Below are 10,005 nucleotides of genomic sequence, written 5' to 3' on the forward strand. Positions count from 1 at the left end.
ATTTTTATATTTTTAGTAGAGACAGTGTTTCATCATGTTGGCCAGGCTGGTCTTGAACTCCTGACCTCAGGTGATCTGCCTGCCTCAGCCTCCCAAGTGCTGGGACTACAGGCGTGAGCCACCGTGCTCAGCCAATATTGATTTTCATAATAATAGCACACTATAGAAAAAAATATTTCTTAGGTCAAAGACAGAACATGGAAGTACAAGTGCTCAATTTCCTTCAAAAAGTGAAATAAGAGGGAAATAGATGAATTTTGTCACCCCATTTTTTTTCACTTTTTGATGAAAACAAAATCTAGAAGAAGAAAAGCTGTGCCCAAGTACCTTCACTAAAAATGGTTTGTACACAAAATTAGATCAGAGTTAGGAAGATCTGTAATTCCTATTTCTCCTACAAATTGTCTTTTAAGACAATTCAATTCCTGATTAGGCCCCTAAAATAAAAGACAATTCCTGGGTAGAAGCCCAAAATAAAATTTTTATAGTAGAAAAATCTTCTGTATTATGGTCATAGAAACTGGAATTTATTTTTGTTTCCCTCATTTTGGAAAGAATAAACAAGTTACTTAGCAATCTCTGTTTCCCCAATACCCTCCAATACCCTATTGTTATTTACTTGACATTGAAGATTAAAGTTATTTAAACATTTCGAAGATACTTTTTAAAGTCTGGAGCTCACTATGTTTAAAGTATTCATTAAGTCATTAAATATATATTAAATATTTAATGTTCAAATAATGGAGGGGTAATAAAAATGAATCAAACATTTTTCTTTAAGGATTTATTGTAATTTCGTGGGAGAGGTAAATAAGCACAGTATGTGGAAGAAAGTGGCCACTTGCTATACTTTACAATGTTATGCAAGTTCAAGGAGAGGAAAGCTCTTGTTTGTGTGGGTAAAGTGGATCAAAGGTTTCAAAGGAGGCAGTGATATCAAATGTGGTCTTAAATTTTGGGTAGAATTTTGAGTGGTGGGGAAAAAAGGATGGACTGTACACGTGCAATAACTGCATAGTCAAAGAGAGAAAACAAAAAGGAATAATGGAAGGTCTAATTTGCCTGGAAATTAAGAGATAACACTGGAAAGGTAGTGTGAGGTCTTCTTTGGGGAGTTTTAATGCCAGGTTGGGGAAAGCAGGCCACAAGGAACCAGAGAGGCTGTTGTTGACCAGAGGAGCACTGGAACTGGAACTCAGAAACATTCATCTGGCCACAAGACCACATCAAGACCTCAGGGCCAGTGCTGATCTAGGCAAGACTTTCCAACTACCCAATCTTGAACAAGGTAGTGAATTCTCATAAAATTAAATTAAATGTAGAGGAGTGTCCTATATTCTAAAGCTGAGTCCTCTCTACATTACCATTTTTAAAATAGTCTATAGAATAAAAGATAAGTTTTTTAAAGAATGTCTTTATCTGGCAAAATTAAAAGTTGGGAATTCTATGTTGGTCCTAAACCCTTTTTTGAAATGTTATTGGTGAGAAAACCCAAAGCCTGGCAACTCTTAGCACACGGTGCCAATTTAGACATGAGAAAGAGTGGGGCGAGCTTGCTTGGATAGAGTGGTGAAAAAGTGGGGCTGGTAGGAGGAAAGGTAGTTGGAAATTTAGAGGACAAGGTAACTATTTGGTTATGGGAGTAAACAGAGGACAATTCCAAGGGTACCATTAATCAAAACAGAAGAGCCAGGAGGATAAAGGTAGTTTGGTGGAGGCAGAGTAGGCAGAGGCCGGCAAAGAAGAGATTCATTTTGGAAATGTCATGTGGTTTGTTCCTGTAAGACAGCTGTTTGGAAATGCCCAATGAGCAATTAAAATGTCAGTCTGCAGCTTGGGAGGGGACGGTTACTTATTGATGAAACAACAGGCATTTATTTTATACTTACTATGAGCCAAGCACTAATTTTGGGGGAAAGAGACACATTTACATGTTATTCTATAGACTCCCTTGCACTGATCTTTTCTTCATTAAGTACTTGTTAATATAATCCTTCTATCTGTTTTATGGTGCTTTGAACATGTAAGCCAAGATACAATGGAAATACAATATTCACATTTACAATTGGTCTACAAACGAACAGAAAACTAAGACCGAAAAAACCTTTATTATTGTATTAGTTACTAGCATAGGCTACAGTAACAAACAGATACAAGCACATAATGGCACAGCCCCATAAAAGTTTCTTGGTCACAATTCATTTCTTGGTGGGCAAGTAAATAGGTTGCTGAAATGATTCTTAAGAGACATAGCCTGAGAGGGGGTCCACCTCATAAACACAAGGTTTCCAAGGGTCACTCTCAGTCAGTATGCAGTGGCACTTTCAAGCCTTTAAGTGGCAGCATCACTTCCACTTATAATCAACAAGCTAGAACCCAGTCATATGGCCCCATCTAACTGCAAGGGTCATCTAGGAAACATAGTCAAGTTTTGTGTTCAAGGAGAAGAGGAAATGGATTTTGTTGAACAATGAGCAGACTACCATAATTTTCATTAAATTATCTCAGAAAAAAAGTTAAATTGTAAGAAATAAAACACTGGGTCATGAAGAACACTTAGTGTACCAATGAACAGAATCTTTAGCACTGATTCTCTGGAAAGAAGTAATTTGCACTTATAAGGAACTTCTATTCAGGTAATAGTTAAACCATGTTTTATTAGAAACAAAACAGCTGAATTCCAGTATTGTTCAGAGTCCTTGCGAGGGTATCATTTGTTTTATCTAGCTGAATAGTAATCTAAGCTAACTGATTTGAAATGATGGGAAAGAAGACAATATTCCAGTATTAATATGTTTTCTACAAGCACATCATTGATAACCTTCCTCTTTGTTCCCAGGAATATAGGCCTCTTCAATGTGTTTGTGGTTTTTGCATTTGCTTCACCATCAGCATTTTTTCTTCACAATTGTCCTTCAATGACTGCATCCTGTTATGAACCCTTACTTAGCCTGTGACCACTTGCCTACTTCCAGATTTTGACTAAATTCTCAAACCCTTCATGTTAGTTCTGCACTTGAGCCTGAACTTGTGCTCGGAGTAGCAGACAGAAATCCATTAGCAGTAATCCATCACTGCTCAAGATCTTTTATCATCTGATATCTAGAGATATTTCCATTTATCTATGAAATATATAGATTATCCCTTAAAACTAAATTCCTTGTAATTTAAAAATCAAATATTTCTACTAGGGATATTTCTTTTCCAAGTCTTAAGATTATCACTAGCGGCCGGGCGCGGTGGCTCAAGCCTGTAATCCCAGCACTTTGGGAGGCCGAGACGGGCGGATCACGAGGTCAGGAGATCGAGACCATCCTGGCTAACACGGTGAAATCCTGCCTCTACTAAAAAAAATACAAAAAACTAGCCGGGCGAGGTGGCGGGCACCTGTAGTCCCAGCTACTCGGGAGGCTGAGGAAGGAGAATGGCGTAAACCCGGGAGGTGGAGGTTGCAGTGAGCTGGGATCCAGCCACTGCACTCCAGCCTGGGCAACAGAGTGAAATTTTGTCTCAAAAAAAAAAAAAAAAAAAAAAGATTATCACTAGTTCTGCTTTGATAGAGGTTTTTTTTGTTTTTGTTTTGTTTTTGAGGCGGAGTATTGTCTGTCACCCAGGCTGGAGTACAGTGACACCATCTTGGCTAGTTGCAACCTCCACTTCCCAGGTTCAAGCCATCCTCCTGCCTCAGCCTCCCAAGTAGATGGGATTACAGGTGTGCACCACCACGCTGAGCTAACTTTTGTATTTTTAGTAGAGATGGGGTTTCACCATGTTGGCCAGGCTGGTCTTAAACTCCTGACCTCAACTGATCTGCCCACTTTGATCTCAAAAAGTGCTGGGATTACAGGTGTCAGCCATGGTGCCCAGCCGAGGAAGTCTTATTGACATCAGCAGGAATACATTGTTTCTTCTGACTTCAAATTTGGGAAGGCAAGCATTTGAAAAGAAACTGGGTTCAGATATTAGCTCTGCTTTACACTGATCCTAAATAGGTGATATGGTCTCTTGCTGGTAAGTAGTAGGGAGGAAGAGGGGAGATACTATGGGAGTAACATGGATCATCGGGAAACCTTCACAGCATTATTTTGTTAGAACATGTTCATGGATTTTTGGTTCTGGTCACCTAGCACCAGAACACTTTGTTTAGGCAGAGTCCTAAAATAGGCAGGAGGCAGGGTCACACATCCCACCGTAGAAGCTGAAGGAGGAAGATAATATTTTTTCTCTGACAGCTGGGGCATCTGCAAATGTTCTTGCCAAGGGCTTTCAACCTCGAGGGAGTGACACAAAAAGGCAGGATGCTGAGATCACTGTAGGTATGGTGGGGTTCACAGCCCACTGCATAGAGATGACTTCTGAGGTGTGGGGTCCTCTGAAGACTGTACCTAGGGCAGGGACCATCTTGGCTGTGCTCCAGGTTGCCAGCTTCCCTGGCTTCTTATTCTTTCCTGGACCTTGTTCTTCTTTAGCTCTGTGACAGACTTATAAAAACTGCCTTTTTCTTGCATCGGTCAGGGTAAATTTCTGTTGTCTTCACCAAAAATTCTGACTAGCATAAACATTCCACATATCATCTACACCTATAATTTCCATTAAAATAACTGTTTCATTGCAAAAATTATCAATGGAAAACTTTTAAAATATAGACAAATAAAAGACCCCAAAACCAAAAAACCACTATGACCTCAACCCCCATGCAAAACCATTGTAACCAAAGTTTTTAAACATTTTTTGGTACATACTCTCCCAGCCTTTTTTCCTGGGCATATGAGTCTTTTCTGTTTTTTTTTTTCTTTTTCATTTTCCCTCTTCCCCTTTCTTTTCCTCTTTTCTTTCGCTATTATAAAAGTGCTATGATATGATGATCAACACGTCTGCTATACATCTTTGCACACTTGTATCCTGAGTTTGTCTGCTCTTCTGCCTTATCTATAGAATTACTTCTCAACATGAACACAGACATGAGTTGGTCTAGCCTAGTGAAAAATGTTTGTCACACTTACTTGACTTGCCCTCCAACAAAGAGATGTAGAAGTGGCAATTCTCATATACAAGAATGCATATAAAATAATTTCACGTACATTATTGAGTTGTAAGACCAATGCAAGGCTGGGCAGCACGGCTCATATCTGTAATCCCAGCACTTTGGAAGGCCCAGGCAGGAGGATTGTTTGAGCCCAGGAGTTTGAGACTAGCCTGGCCAACATGGTGAGAACTCATCTCCATAAAAATTTAAAAATTAGCCAGGTGTGCTAGCACATGCCTGTGGCCCCAATTACTTGGGAGACTGAGGCAGGAGGATTGCTTGAGCCCAAGAAGTCAAGGCTGCAGTGAGCCATGATCGCATCACTGCACTCTAGCCTGGGTGACAGTGAGACCCTGTCTCAAAAAGAAAGGAAAAAAAAAAAAAAGAACAATGCAGCAGAGTAAAACATGAAACATGTTCCTCCACTGGGTAAAAGTCCTCTAACACCTATCATGGCTATCTCATTTCGTCATGTACAAATGAAATCAAAGTTTTTATACTATATTTGCTAGGATCCAGAACTTCCAAAGAAAGTTTAGGGTATATATACACTCTCGCCTGAAAGGACCCAACATTTCAACTAGAAATACATTAAAAATTTACTAATTTCTCAGAATGCATTAAATTGATCTCTAATTCAAGAGGCGTTGTAGAAAATGTTTTACAGATAGATCATTACTTAGAGGTACAAATAACAATTGCCATTACAAAGCAGAGAATCTAAGAGGATTTAATTATTGTACACATAATTTTACTATGTATATGAAAGTTACAAATGCCATTTGCAAATAGTAAAAATATTAAAAGTTCCTAAAAAGTCTGTTCTCCACCTCACATCTTAATAGATTTTAGTATTCTTTTCTTCATAGAGGTAAACCTCAACTCCAGATGGATTAAAACACATCAGCAGAATCTAAATTAATTATATTTCTATTTTTCAACCAAAATTGCCTTAGGTCACTTTGTTCTATAGCTCCTCATTCCATTATCTGTCTTTAAGGCATTTATTTTTTTCCTTCCCAGTCATATTTTAATACTAAAAGTAAGAGCTTACAGCTCTGGTTTTCTTCCTGATGAATGGTAAACAAACTTCCCTCATTGCTACTTCAAAATTGTCTTTAATATATTTAAGAAACCGATTCACAAAATTTTTAGAGACTTCCAAACAAGTGTGCAAGTGAGTTTTTTTTTTTTTTTTTTGAGATGGAGTTTCACTCTTGTTGCCCAGGCTAGAGTGCAATGGCACAATCTTTGAACATAGCAACCTCTGCCTCCTGGGTTCAAGTAATTCTCCTACCTCAGCCTCAGCCTCCCAAGTAGCTGGGATTATAGGCACGTGCCACCAAGCCTGGCTAATTTTTTTGTGTGTGTATTTTTAGTAGAGATGGGGTTTTACCATGTTGGCCAGGCTGGTCTTGAACTCCTGACTTCAGGTGATCCACCCGCCTTGGCCTCCCAAAGTGCTGGGATTACAGGCGTGAGCCACCACACCTGGTAATTTCTTTTTTTTTTTTTTATGAGACAGGGTCTGGCTATGTTGTCCAGGCTGGAGTGCAGAGGTGTGATCTCGGCTCACTGCAACCTCCACCTCCCAGGCTCAAGTGATCCTCCCACCTCAGCCTCTGGAGTAGCTGGGACTACAGGTGCACGCCACTGTGCCTGGCTAATTTCTTTTTCTTTTTCTTTTTCTTTTTTCATTTTTGGTAAAGATGGTTTCACTATGTTGCCCAGGCTGGTCTCGAACTCCTGAGCTCAAGCAATCTGCCTACAGCTTCCCAAAGTGCTGGGATTACAGGCGTGAGCCACCGCACCCAGGCCTTTTTTTCCTTTTTAAAAGAAACCAACCATCTTAAAGCTGTTTGTAAAGATTTTGACTATTTTTTGTCTTTAGAGAAACAGGTCTTGCTATGTTGTCTGAGCCGTTCTTGAACTCTTGGGCTCAAGTGATCCTTTCACTTCAGCCTCCCAAGTAGCTGGGCCTACAGGGGCACATCACCATGCCTGGCTTATTAATTTAATTTTAAAAGTCACATATATGACTGTTTTCATCCAACAGTGCTTTCTGTCCATGACCAACCCATTGATAAAGTAACTACCCAATCATTAAAAAAAAAAAAAAAAAATCCTTTTTCTAAATTATCAAATACTTTACTAAGCAAAAGAAAATAAGGAATGAACTTTTTAGATCCCAGGCTTCAACATTATTTTGCTATTCAAATAAAAATGTAGTAGTTTTCACATTTGTTACCACAGATTTCAAAATAATAATCTACATTCCTAAAAACTATTTACATATACAAACAATAGAGAACATAATTAAGCTGGAGTTTTTCCAGTCATTGTCTTTGGGGTTCAAGCAGCAGAACCATGATGTAGGTAAGAGTACTAAGGCCGATTGCCAGTGATGTGATTCAAGCTCAAGAACAAAAAGTTGAGCTGTGGGTATATTAGCTTGACTCATAAAAAGGATGCTAACCAAAGGGTCTCCATCTTTAGAGACCAAAAAAGGGCAAATGTGCTACTGGTGCAAAAGTAACTGTGGTTTTGCCTTTTTTAAAAATGGTAATCACTTTTGCACCAACCTAATAAAATGGCAATAGTAATGATATGGTTATTTGTAAAACAGTACTCTCCTACACATTTCAAAAGAGCCTAAAGATACTCATAGACCATAGGTCTTTAAGAACAAAATAGGCTGCTTATTTATTTGGAATGGTTCTTGATGGAGGATATTCTGGAAGGTGGGAAGATCTTTCCTTCCTTGGCCATCTATCTCTCTAGGGGGTCAAACTTTGAATTGTATCTCATTTATTCTTCTCAGAGTGACTCAAACCTAGTTTCAGAGGTTAGAGACTCTACATCTTTCAAACAAAATTCCTATTGTAGAATTACACAGTAGATAGGAACTCTTACCTGTTCCCAACTCCGTTTCAAAATTCAGCCAAGATTCCTTGATAGGGGATTTCTTTTCTTTCTATATTTTCTGCATTGCCACTTAGAACACTTATTTACTCCTATAATATACAATAAAATGTAATTTAAAAAACAACTTTGTAAAATAAGATATGTAAGAGCATTTTTTTTTTTTGATATTTGGTCATGTTGTGTGGGGCAAATACAGCTCAGCTTTGGCTGAGCTATATTCCTTTTTTTAATAATAAAAAAGCAAAATCATATGAAAATTTTCTTACAAATAGATCTATTTGTAAAAGCAAAATAAAATTTCTTATTTCAAGTATGTAAGGAAAGCAGAAAGTATTCAATTGGTTATACATACACTTTTAGATATTTCAGTTTCTGTAATGATTGACATCCAGTGAAGCCTTCTTTCAATTTTCTAACATTAATACAAAAGTTATCAAAATGTATAAAAGTAAGATGCTTCTAAAAACAACTGTCACATTTAATGTTTTGATTTAGTAATCAGGCCATGATTTTTTCAACTCCAATTTTAATTTGTTTCTGTACTTTCTCTTTAATGGGAGAGGGGGTGGGGCTTCTAAGTCTTCCTCGAGTCTTTGTACAATAAAGTGAGCTATTTGCTTCTATTTAGCAGAGTTGGATGGGGCATATCTCTGCATTTGATTGGTTGGTTTTTAAGGGATTACTCCTCTGGAAAGACACTGTCTCATATCAAATTGCTAGCAGCGTGGTCTTAACTGTGGTTAAACTTTGAAGATGAACATTTACCATCAAAGAGAACACAAACTTCAGGACTCCTGTGTTACACAGATCATACACACTATATTGACCTGTTTTGATAAGGTTCTGTTTGAATACAACCCTAAACACCATATCCAGAAACAACAACTGTCTCAATGGCATAAATAGGTAATTTGGGGTTTCTCGTGTTATTACAAAGAAGCCAATAAAACTTAGAATAAATTCCAACTATACAAATAGGCTTCAGTAAGATTAACAAAATCTGAGGATGACAGGTAAGTCAACAAGTTAAATAAATTATACTATTTATAACCAGATGAAATAAAACAATGACTTCTAACTTTTATGTTGCATTTCCCACCTACTCAGAGTAAACATCAGACTTCAAATTCCATTTATCATTTTATCTGAAAGAATTTCCTCAGTCAAATCCTTAGTTGCAGGGCTTTACACTTGCAATCCATCAGGTTGCAACATTAAAGTTACTACAGCTTCTTCCCCAGTGTAAGCATTCTGTATGTGTTTTATTTACATTGTCACTTTTTACTTCCTCCTCAACTTTATACGTCTAAGAATGAAACTGTATTGCTATTATGTAACAGTATTTTAACTTTGCAACATACATACTGGTTTCTCTCTCCTTTGAACCCGTGTTCCTGAAAAATAAACACACTGTATCCGGAAAAACTATCTTGAGATGTGTAGGGAAGAGTGCAGACATGTGGAAACAGACACTAAAATACAGTCGTGTGGAAAGGTAAGGATGTATCTGTCCTTGTTGACAACAATCCCCGTGGTTTATTAACAGCCACAGACAGCCACCTTAGTGCCATAAGTCGGTAACCCAGTGGGCATCAGGGCTTTAAGGTCTCTTAAAACTTAATGTGATTCAAAAATACCCAAGGCAAGCACGCCGAAAAACCTGGAGAAAGTGCTCCAGTTAGAGCCTCCTTGGCAACCCAAACCGAACCAAATGACTCAGGTGGACGAGTAGAATAAACCGTGCGCCGTTCTCTTTCACTAGGTCTATAAAGCCCATAAATTATGTTTGGTCCAGAAAACCAGGAGTTATGAGCACCTTCCTTTTCCACCTTTTAATATTCCGTACATCCAGCAACAGTTCTTAATCCATGGTCTTCATTCATTTATTGCCTAAACAAGATCTTGGGTGTCTCTTGGTGATCACTTCTTCCAAGCTGACCTTATATGACAGCAAACTGAAAAGCCTCTTCGTGGGAAGGGTCGCGACCGCGCGGTAAGTCATCCAAAAGTGGAAGCATCTCGCTTTTACTGACTTATGTACACGAGGGTGGCGA

General features: G+C 38.3%; 1 protein-coding gene across 1 annotated transcript in view; it reads right to left on the reverse strand.

The window, feature by feature from the left end:
* Nucleotides 1-10,005, reverse strand: part of SPESP1 (sperm equatorial segment protein 1) — a 136,237-nt gene that overhangs the window by 122,935 nt on the left and 3,297 nt on the right. The gene's annotated exons all lie outside the window — the stretch shown is intronic.

This window comes from Colobus angolensis, unplaced genomic scaffold, assembly GCF_000951035.1.
Source record: "Colobus angolensis palliatus isolate OR3802 unplaced genomic scaffold, Cang.pa_1.0 Scaffold19, whole genome shotgun sequence".
Lineage (NCBI taxonomy): Eukaryota > Metazoa > Chordata > Mammalia > Primates > Cercopithecidae > Colobus > Colobus angolensis.